Source organism: Microcaecilia unicolor, chromosome 2 (genome assembly GCF_901765095.1).
Source record: "Microcaecilia unicolor chromosome 2, aMicUni1.1, whole genome shotgun sequence".
Lineage (NCBI taxonomy): Eukaryota > Metazoa > Chordata > Amphibia > Gymnophiona > Siphonopidae > Microcaecilia > Microcaecilia unicolor.
Window position 1 is genome coordinate 80,205,817 of NC_044032.1, and position 11,651 is coordinate 80,217,467.

Sequence of the window (11,651 nt, forward strand, 5' to 3'; positions counted from 1 at the left end):
TGTGCTGCTGCGGCTAGGAAAGCGAATAGAATGTTGGGTGTTATTAGGAAGGGTATGGAGTCCAGGTGTGCGGATGTTATAATGCCGTTGTATCGCTCCATGGTGCGACCGCACCTGGAGTATTGTGTTCAGTACTGGTCTCCGTATCTCAAAAAAGATATAGTAGAATTGGAAAGGTACAGCGAAGGGCGACGAAAATGATAGTGGGGATGGGACGACTTTCCTATGAAGAGAGGCTGAGAAGGCTAGGGCTTTTCAGCTTGGAGAAGAGACGGCTGAGGGGAGATATGATAGAAGTGTATAAAATAATGAGTGGAATGGATCGGGTGGATGTGAAGGGACTGTTCACGCTATCCAAAAATACTAGGACTAGAGGGCATGAGTTGAAGCTACAGTGTGGTAAATTTAAAACGAATCGGAGAAAAGTTTTCTTCACCCAACGTGTAATTAGACTCTGGAATTCGTTGCCGGAGAACGTGGTACGGGCGGTTAGCTTGACGGAGTTTAAAAGGGGTTAGATAGATTCCTAAAGGACAAGTCCATAGACCGCTATTAAATGGACTTGGAAAAATTCCGCATTTTTAGGTATAACTTGTCTGGAATGTTTTTACGTTTGGGGAGCGTGCCAGGTGCCCTTGACCTGGATTGGCCACTGTCGGTGACAGGATGCTGGGCTAGATGGACCTTTGGTCTTTCCCAGTATGGCACTACTTATGTACTTATGTACTTATAACTACTGGAGTTGCCTTCAGAGCTCATTCCAGCCTTGATCCTGATTTGTTTTTGCCTGTTGTAGGAGTCAGACTGTAGAAGTCTGCCTGACATTTCTTACTTCCAAACCTCTGAAGCTACCATCAAAGTTCACTCTAATTATGAGGCCATTTAAATTTTGCTTTAATTGGATTCCGTATAGTGATTATCTATGTTTATCCCAAGCATTTTTTAAATTCTGTCACTAATTTTAAACAAGGGCTACTTTGGCTCCAAAGTGTTTTAGAGCTAATTGTCATCCCATGCCTGGGCCACAATCAACCCTCCCTTCCCCACACTCTATCACTCTCTAGTCTCTCTCAAACTCTGGTTGTATACCACTGCTATCTTCTTCATTCCTCCTCCCCCCCCCCCTTAATTATCAGTATTATATTTTTTGGTTTCCTCTGGCCCCCCCCCCCCAGGGGTTTTCAAAAGATCTATTAATTATTTTAAAGAAAATAATACAACCATACCAGGAAGAGCAAAATGGAAAAAAAACCACTGCTAACCTGGCAAACCTATCACGGGATAGAGAGTGTTTAGATACAATGCATTTATTTATTTATTTATTTATTTATTTATTTATTGCATTTGTATCCCACATTTTCCCACCTCTTTGCAGGCTCAATGTTGCTTACAATACATCATGAATAGTGGAAGTATATTAGAAAATAGATAATTAGTATTTCAGCAGGATGTTTGGTAACATGATAGTGATAGGACATGGTAGTAATATAACAAGCATATATTGTAAAACAGTTCTGACTAAACATTCTATAAATGGCACATAAACCTGGGTGCTGAAAAAATTTCAGCACCAAGCGCTGTTCTATAAAGGGCATGCACCCTATATAGAATAGCATTTAGTGTGGATCACATGCTTAACTTATAGGTGCCGGACTTAAGCCTGCTAACACTTGGTGTAAATGCAGACACACAAATTAGGCACTGTAAGGCAGTATCCTGTAACTCCACATGCAATTTTTTCAGATATGTGCTATAAGAGTTAGGCATGTGCACATTCAGATTCTAATTGATGCAGATTAACTGCAATAATAGTTTAGAGTCCAATTATTGCTAGTTAAGGGCTCATTAACTTGCATGCACAACTTTGGGCACCATATATAGAATCCAGGGCAGAATGCTTTCCTATTTAATACCAAACAATTGCATCCTCACCTAACAGTAAACACATCCAACCAAACTGCATTAAAAAGCTGTGCAATAACAATGCTTTCCTTGCCTTTTCACCTAAAGTAGGCTTCAGAATGCCACAAGGAAATAGTACAATTTGTGCAAACTCTTACTCCCATAAGCTCAGAGCCTACTGCGAGGGGTTGACAAGTTTTTCTTCTGCTGCTGAGGGAGAGATGACAATGGGGTCCCTTCTGTTACAGATAGTGGCTTAAGGTCATATACCACTTCAGAGTATTCTGTCTTATTTATTTTATATATACACTAGCCGTTAAGCCCGTTAAAACAGGCGAGATCTGTGTTTTGCAAAATGTAATAATTCTCACCTCCATCCATCCATGTGCAGCAAACCTCCTCTCTCCCCTGCCCTCCCCCCGATCCATGTCCAGCAACCCTGCTCTCTCCCCTGCCCTCCCCCCATATCCAGCAACCCTCCTCTTTCCTTTGGCCTCCCCCCTCCCCCCTAGTCCGCCAACCCTGCCCTCCCCCCATGTCCAGCAACCCTCCTCTCTGCCCTGCTCTCACCCCATGTCCAGCTACCCTCCTCGCCGCCGCCGCTCCCTCCCCCCTCCGTGCCAGGCCCCCTGCACTGACCTGACAGCGCCTCTCACCTCCGTGTGAAAGCGCTGCAGGCAGCAGCAGATCGCTCTCCTGCTGCCTGCAGTGCTTCCACATGGAGGTGAGAGGCGCTGTCAGGTCAGTGCAGGGGGCATGATATGGAGGGGGACGGGAGCGGCGGCGGCGGGGATGAGGGGGAGGGTGCGCTGCGATGTTCGTTTCCAGGCTCCAGCGGCAGTGTCAGACTCAGTTTCCCTCTCTGTTCCGCCCTCTGACGTCATCACGTCTTGACGCGAGGGCGGGACAGAGAGGGAAGTCTCTACTGCGCATTTGCAGGTGAGTCGGTCACTTGCCATTTATATGTTCGATATTTAAAATAAAAATATGAGTCAGTTTGAAAAGCACCATATCATGACCTTTTGATCTCAATGAGTTTCACAGCCTTTGCTTGTATAGGTCTGCTTCACTGTATTAGTTTTAAGATTTTGCTATACATGCATGCTTGCAACATTGTTGGCATTTTTTTTCCGTCATTATATTGTTCAATAAATTGATTTACATATTGGCAGATTATATATATAAATACACACACATTTTATAATTATCTACTACATACAGTGGGGGAAATAAGTATTTGATCCCTTGCTGATTTTGTAAGTTTGCCCACTGACAAAGACATGAGCAGCCCATAATTGAAGGGTAGGTTATTGGTAACAGTGAGAGATAGCACATCACAAATTAAATCCGGAAAATCACATTGTGGAAAGTATATGAATTTATTTGCATTCTGCAGAGGGAAATAAGTATTTAATCCCTCTGGCAAACAAGACCTAATACTTGGTGGCAAAACCCTTGTTGGCAAGCACAGCGGTCAGACGTCTTCTGTAGTTGATGATGAGGTTTGCACACATGTCAGGAGGAAGTTTGGTCCACTCCTCTTTGCAGATCATCTCTAAATCATTAAGAGTTCTGGGCTGTCGCTTGGCAACTCGCAGCTTCAGCTCCCTCCATAAGTTTTCAATGGGATTAAGGTCTGGTGACTGGCTAGGCCACTCCATGACCCTAATGTGCTTCTTCCTGAGCCACTCCTTTGTTGCCTTGGCTGTATGTTTTGGGTCATTGTCGTGCTGGAAGACCCAGCCACGACCCATTTTTAAGGCCCTGGCGGAGGGAAGGAGGTTGTCACTCAGAATTGTACGGTACATGGCCCCATCCATTCTCCCATTGATGCGGTGAAGTAGTCCTGTGCCCTAGCAGAGAAACACCCCCAAAACATAACATTTCCACCTCCATGCTTGACAGTGGGGACGGTGTTCTTTGGGTCATAGGCAGCATTTCTCTTCCTCCAAACACGGCGAGTTGAGTTCATGCCAAAGAGCTCAATTTTTGTCTCATCTGACCACAGCACCTTCTCCCAATCACTCTCGGCATCATCCAGGTGTTCACTGGCAAACTTCAGACGGGCCGTCACATGTGCCTTCCGGAGCAGGGGGACCTTGCGGGCACTGCAGGATTGCAATCCGTTATGTCGTAATGTGTTACCAATGGTTTTCGTGGTGACAGTGGTCCCAGCTGCCTTGAGATCATTGACAAGTTCCCCCCTTGTAGTTGTAGGCTGATTTCTAACCTTCCTCATGATCAAGGATACCCCACGAGGTGAGATTTTGCGTGGAGCCCCAGATCTTTGTCGATTGACAGTCATTTGTACTTCTTCCATTTTCTTACTATGGCCACCAACAGTTGTCTCCTTCTCGCCCAGCGTCTTACTGATGGTTTTGTAGCCCATTCCAGCCCTTGTGCAGGTGTATGATCTTGTCCCTGACATCCTTAGACAGCTCCTTGCTCTTGGCCATTTTGTAGAGGTTAGAGTCTGACTGATTCACTGAGTCTGTGGACAGGTGTCTTTCATACAGGTGACCATTGCCGACAGCTGTCTGTCATGCAGGGTAACGAGGTTGATTTGGAGCATCTACCTGGTCTGTAGGGGCCAGATCTCTTACTGGTTGGTGGGGGATCAAATACTTATTTTCCCTCTGCAGAATACAAATAAATTCATATACTTTCCACAATGTGATTTTCCGGATTAATTTGTGATGTGCTATCTCTCACTGTTACCAATAACCTACCCTTCAATTATGGGCTGCTCATGTCTTTGTCAGTGGGCAACCTTACAAATCAGCAAGGGATCAAATACTTATTTCCCCACTGTATATACAAATCTAGTTTCCTTGTTTTTATTTTGAAATGCAAATACATGCCTTTCAGCACAGTATGGATACCCTCTGTTTATCCCTGCAGCCCTCCCTCTTCTAGTAAATGTTTTATAGAGGCCAAGGCATAACTAACTAACTGCCTGCCCAGGTAGACTAGCACCAAAGTGTTTTCTGCATTATGTCCCACTGACATTTCACCCTGAAAGATAAACATAATGCTTCAACAATCACAATAGTACAGCCCCTGGATCTACTTCCTTTAAACTGTGCATTAGAGCATCAGCAGCTGGTTTGTTTATTGGGCTCTCTGTATCCCAGCTGCTGTGATGCCAAGATCCAAGCTAGAGCATTGTACGGGGACAGAACTATATCCTATCCCCACTGTACCTGTTCCCACCCATCTCCACAAGGAGAAAGAGAGAGAGTGTGTGTGTGTGTGTGTGTAACATGCACATGCCAGCAGGTCAGGTGACCTCTGATGCTCCTGCCTGTTTCAAGAGCTTAGTAGGTGAGAGGCTGGCGCAGGTGTAGCTTACACTTTCAGACCTACTTCCATTCTCACAGGTTGCCGCATCACAAAAAGATATAGTGGAATTAGAAAAGGTGCAGAGAAGGGCGACGAAAATGATAAAGGGGATGGGATGGCTTCCCTATGAGGAAAGGCTAAAGCGGCTAGGGCTCTTCAGCATGGAGAAAAGGCAGCTGAGGGGAGATATGATAGAGGTCTATAAAATAATGAATGGAGTTGAACAGGTAGGAGTTGAAGCATCTGTTTACGCTTTCCAAAAATGCTAGGACTAGGGGGCATGCAATGAAGCTACAAAGTAGTAAATTTAAAACAAATCGGAGAAAATATTTCTTCACTCAACGTGTAATTAAACTTTGGAATTCGTTGCCAGAGAATGTGGTAAAGGCAGATAGCTTAGCAGAGTTTAAAAACGGTTTGGACAGCTTCCTAAAGGAAAAGTCCATAGACCATTATTAAATTTGGACTTGGGGAAAATCCACTATTTCTGGGATAAGATTTTATACTTTTTTGGGATCTTGCCAGGTATTTGTGACCTGGATGGCCACTGTTGGAACAGGATGCTGGGCATGATGGACCTTTGGTCTGTCCCAGTATGGCAATACTTATGTAGGAATCACACAGCCTCAAGGGGGGGTGGGGGATTCCCGCAAAACCCTGTTCCCATGCAGGTCTCTAGTCCCATGACCATCATAATACTGCCCCCGCCCCCACCCTTATCCACTTTTATAGTCACACATTCCCATTCTCCTTGGAGTGCAGCTCCCTCATCAGCCAAAACCGCAGGTGCTCCACTCCAATTTTTTTTTCAATTAATTAAGGTTATTTCTTATTTCAGTTCTGCTGATTATGTGCAAACCGTCTCCCACCACACAAATTTTCTAAAGGACTCAAAATGATTTTCCTTGAAGCCAAGATAAAAAAAAAAAGTGTCAGATGTATTGCAGCAGATTTATTCAATTTTGGTACGTCAATTACTGATTACTCTACAGACTCAGGCAGGCAGGCACCTTGGTTTCACCTGCTTTCATTTGGAGAAAAACCTATGATAGACAAATACTTAAGGTAAAGGTGATCTAAATCTCCTAGCCTTACAGGAAGTACAGGGAAAAAATTGAATGGAACAAAGTATTGCACTCCATAAATACCCTGCAGCACAAGTTCAAAACTGATGCGTAAACAAGCTTTTGTACTCATACAGCCAAGGATATAGTGTATGTGTATATGGGAGGAGGGTTCTGATATATTGGTGGCATGGACTACCCTACTTTATTACAGGTAATTTGGCTAAAGTTCTGAATAAACAGCAATATATGCAGCAGTGCACAAAGAAAATCACACAGTGATGCCACCCCTTTTCCTTCTTTGAGTATTTCATAGTCTTAAGTTGGAACTCTGAGATGTTGGGGCCCAGGACAGAAATTTGGAATTTCCCGCCTCCTTGCTAACATTGAGGCATTGAAAGCCGTAGTATAGCACTAATTCATTTGAATTGATGACCCATCCAAGGACAGCCAAAGATCTCAACCAGCCTCGATAATCCGGTTGTACTCTGCAGGTACCAGGTTAGATGACTGACTCCTTGTTAAACTGTACAGCACTGCGTAACCCTAGTAGTGCTCTAGAAATGTTAAGTAGTAGTAGTAGTAGTAAAAGAAACAAAGCAGATGCCCTACAAACAGGATTGCTCTGTCCTGGCAGCCTCAGGGTATTTCAGTTTCTTGGTAACTTAGTAGCTCACTCTGAAATGCCATCCAGTCTCTTCTCATTTTTTTTTTGTTTCATTTGTAGCCTGCACTTTCCCACTCATGGCAGGCTCAATGTGGCTTACATAGGGCAATGGAGGGTTAAGTGACTTGCCCAGAGTCACAAGGAGCTGCCTGTGCCTGCAGTGGGAATTGAACTCAGTTCCCCAGGACCATAGTCCACCACCCTAACCACTAGGCCACTCCTCTCATTTGGGAAAGAATGAGGAGGGCTCATTATCTCTGGAAAGGAAGGCCCAAGCATCTTAAAAGTTTTAGATAACACCTGGGTTGTATAGTCATTTCTACCTCTATCTGGCTTAGCAGAACTAACAAGCCTTTGAACATCACCAATATCAATACGTAAAACATCTTGGCTCGTCAGTTTGATTGGTATTGTGTCTCCCTACAGAGTGAGTCAAATTAGCTTCACTTAACCTCTATAAGACGACTATAGAAGCATACCAATCAAATTGGTACACTTGAGCAAGTCTCCTATTTCTATTGGTTAGACTGTTAAAAAAAGAAAAAGAGAGAAAGTAGTGAACATTCTATCCAGAAGAAGCCTCCATAAGTACATAAGTATTGCCATACTGGGATAGACCAAAGGTCCATTAAGCCTAGCATCCTGTTTCCAACTGTGGCCAAGCCAGGTTACAAGTACCTGACAAGATCCCAAACAGTACAATACATTTTATGCTGCTTATCCTAGAAATAAGCAGTGGATTATCCCTAAATCCATTTTCATAATGGCTTATAAACTTCTCTTATAGGAAGTTACCCAAACCTTTTTTTAAACTTCGCTAACTGCTTTTACTATATTCTCTGGCAACAAATTCCAAAGTTTAATTACATGTTGCATGAACAAATATTTTCTCCAATTAATTTTAAATGTATTACTTTTTAGCTTCATTGCGTGCCCCCTAATCATAGTAATTTTAGAAACAGTAAACAATCGATTCACATCTACCCATTCCATTCATTATGTTATAGACCTCTATCATATCTCCCCACAGCTGTCTCCAAGCGAAGAGCCCTAGTCACTTTAGCCTTTCCTCATAGGGAAGTCGTCCCATGCCCTTTATCATTTTTGTCGCCCTTCTCTGTACCTTTTCTAATTACACCATATCTTTTTTGAGATGCAGTGACCAGAACTGCACACAGTATTCAAGGTGAAATCACACCATGGAGCGATACAAAGGCATTATAACATCCTCATTTTTGGTTTTCCATTCCTTTCCTAATACCTAACATATTTACATAGTAACATAGTAAATGATGGCAGATAAAGACCTGAACGGTCCATCCAGTCTGCCCACAAGATAACTAATTTACATGGTTTGTAATGCTTTATATGTATACCCAAGTTCAATGTGTCCCTGCCTTTCTCAGGGCACAGACTGTAAAAGTCTGTCCAGCACTGTTCCTGTACTAAAAGTTCTGAAGCTAACATCAAAGCCCCTTAAAATTTACACTCCAGCCCATCCATATCTATTCAGTCCTCCACCCCTTCGGCCCCTCTCTATCCTTTCTAAAAAGATCATAGCCCAGTATAGTCATATCCTATCATGGGAATCTTTGAACCATGTCTCTGTAATAGCAAGAGCATCCAAGTTTTCTTCAAACATTAGGGCTTCCAAGGTCTTGAACCTTTTTACCTAGACTACCGAGCATTTGTGCTCATTGCTTTCCATCTGCATAGTGAGTTTAGGTGGGTTTCTATATTTAGATGACCTTTCCCTCTGCTATCAAGTTTATTCGGGGATGACTTCTCTGAATTCCCTTGTTTCCGTTCGTCACCTCCACTTTCTAGTTTAAATGTCTAGAAACATACTGTCTGACATTTCTCCCCATGATCTTTTTTTTCCCCCGTCTTGGGACCTGACCTGCAGCTACCTGCCTGCTATGAGAACCTCTCCTGACCATGTGCTCATCAATCAGCTGGACCACAGCATGCTTTGTAACAAAGACTCTCCTGTAAGTTAAATTATAACCTTAACTTTTAACTGGCTACCTTACTTTAAGCACAGATTCTCTGTAAAGATCTCTTAAAAGAACTCTCACTTGTACCCTTATTTATACGATTGCATTAGTCATATTGTAACTTAATAAAGCCTTTTGAAGCTAAATGGTCTGTTCTTTCTTAAAACCTGGTAATGCAGGTTAATGCAATCCAATAAATATAATTAATTCCTTTCATTTAGTGTAATTGTAGATCTTGTTGCTTTAATCAGCTACTGGTGGAGAATTTAAAATAAATATATACATATAAAAATTATAAACATTAGTGAGTGCTCTAGAGCTCTTTCCCCAAGTATAAATTCATTTCTTGTCACAGAAAGATGTACCCACATTACAGTACAGCATGTTATTTTTCCACATATTAGCCCACACTCCTATGTAACGAAACTTTCTTCTTTATTGCCAGGACTCAAGCCACTTATTGAACTCCACTGTTTTTTGCGTACTTTTTCCTCATCCCTTCCCCCACATGGGAATTACTTCAGAAAATGCCAGTCTGAACCAAAGATTTCAGTCTCTCCAAGCTTCTGGAATGCTTTCTGTGCTGTAAACTTGCTAATGTTTGCTTTCTTAGCTGCCGCTGCACACAGAGCTGAGGGTTTCAACATATCATCAGCGATGACACCTAGATCCCTTTCCTGGTCGTATACTAGGAAAATTGCTCAAGGATTAGTTCCACAGTATCTAAATCTTGTACATTATGCGTTAGGAAGAAAACTATATAATACTCGTAATTTTCTTCTGTCCAAATCCTAAGGGCATCTCTGGGCAGAAACATTTTATATGCTTGTTTGTATATCAGGCTACTAAGTTTTGGAAATTTTTGCCTACAAAATTATGGTTTCTATTATCTTATGATCAGGGCTTTTTTTTTTTTTTTCAGGGGGTACTGAGTACAGGTGCCTTTTCCCTTGTCTGCTAAAACTGACCCATGGAATCCAAGTTTTAATGATAGAGCTCAGGCTCTACACACCAATTCTGTCTTGTCATAGATTCTGTGGCTCTTTGCAGGGGGCCTGCTATTATAGGGTGGGTCCCTCAGTGACCACCCACTCCTGAAGGGTGGCCTAGCATTTGAATACCAGCACCTTTTTTTGCTTGAAAAAACACACTGCTTATGATACATTTAAAAAGGGCCTCAAGATTTTACTGTTTTCTCAATCTATGGAAAAGAAGCAATGTGTGTTAATTCTGTTATATTCTCTTTGAAAATGTTATATCCTAGACACTTTGTGATCTAGTGTCTTTCTGTAATCCGCTTTGAACTATACAAGTGCAATTAAGAAAAATAACTGTAACGGTAGATTTAGGTGCAGGCACTTACACCCACTGACCCAACTTCTCAGTACCCTCACCAAAGAGTGAGCAACCCCTAAAGGGTGACTGGCTCAACAACTTACTACTACTACTAACATTTCTAAAGCGCTACTAGGGTTACGCAGCGCTGTACAATTTAAACATAGAAGGACAGTCCCTGCTCAAAGAGCTTACAATCTAAAAGACAAGAGAACAATCTAAAGACAAGTGTACAGTCTAGAGGACAAGTGAACAGTTAATCTAATAGGGTGGATAGATTGGGGCATTCTATATTTCTCAAGTGGTTAGGCGCCGAAGGCAGCATTGAAGAGGTGAGTTTTAAGCAGAGATTTGAAGATGGGTAGGGAGGGGGCATGGCGTATGGGTAAAGAAAGATTGTTCCAGGCATAGGGTGAGGCAAGACAGAATGAGCGGAGCCTGGAGTTGGCAGTGGTGGAGAAGGGTACAGAGAGAAGGGCTTTGTCCTGTGAGCGGAGGTTGCGGGCGGGAACATACGTGGAGATGAGGGTGGAGAGGTAGTGAGGAGCCGCAGACTGAGTGCATTTGTAGGTAAGGAGGAGGAGCTTGAATTGTATGCAATATCTGATCGGAAGCCAATGAAGTGATTTGAGGAGAGGGGTGATATGAGTATATCGGTTCTGGCGGAATATAAGACGTGCGGCAGCATTCTGAACGGATTGAAGGGGGGATAGATGGCTGAGTGGGAGGCCGGTGAGGAGTAAAGTTGCAGTAATCGAGGCGAGAGGTAATGAGAGCATGGACGAGAGTTCTGGTGGTGTGCTCAGCGAGGAAAGGGCGAATTTTGCTGATGTTGAAGAGGAAGAAGCGACAGGTCTTGGCAGTCTGTTGGATATGCGCAGAGAAGGAGAGGGAGGAGTCAAAGATGACTCCGAGGTTGCGGGCAGATGGGACGGGGAGGATGAGGGTGTTATCAACTGAGATAGAGTGGAGGAAGAGGAGAAGTGGGTTTAGGAGGAAAGACGAGGAGCTCGGTCTTGGACATGTTCAGTTTAATGTGATGGTTGGACATCCATAGCCGCAATGTCGGATAAACAGGCCGATACCTTGGCCTGTGTCTCCGCGGTGATGTCAGGTGTGGAGAGGTATAGCTGGGTGTCATCAGCATAAAGATGATACTGAAAACCATGAGACGAGATCAGCAAGCCCAGGGAGGAGGTGTAGATTGAGAAAAGAAGGGGTCCAAGGACAGATCCCTGGGGAACCTCCAACAGATAGTGGGATGGGAGTGGAGGAAGATCCATGGGAGTGTACCCTGAAGGTGCGGTGGGAGAGATAAGAGGAGAACCAGGAGAGGACAGAGCC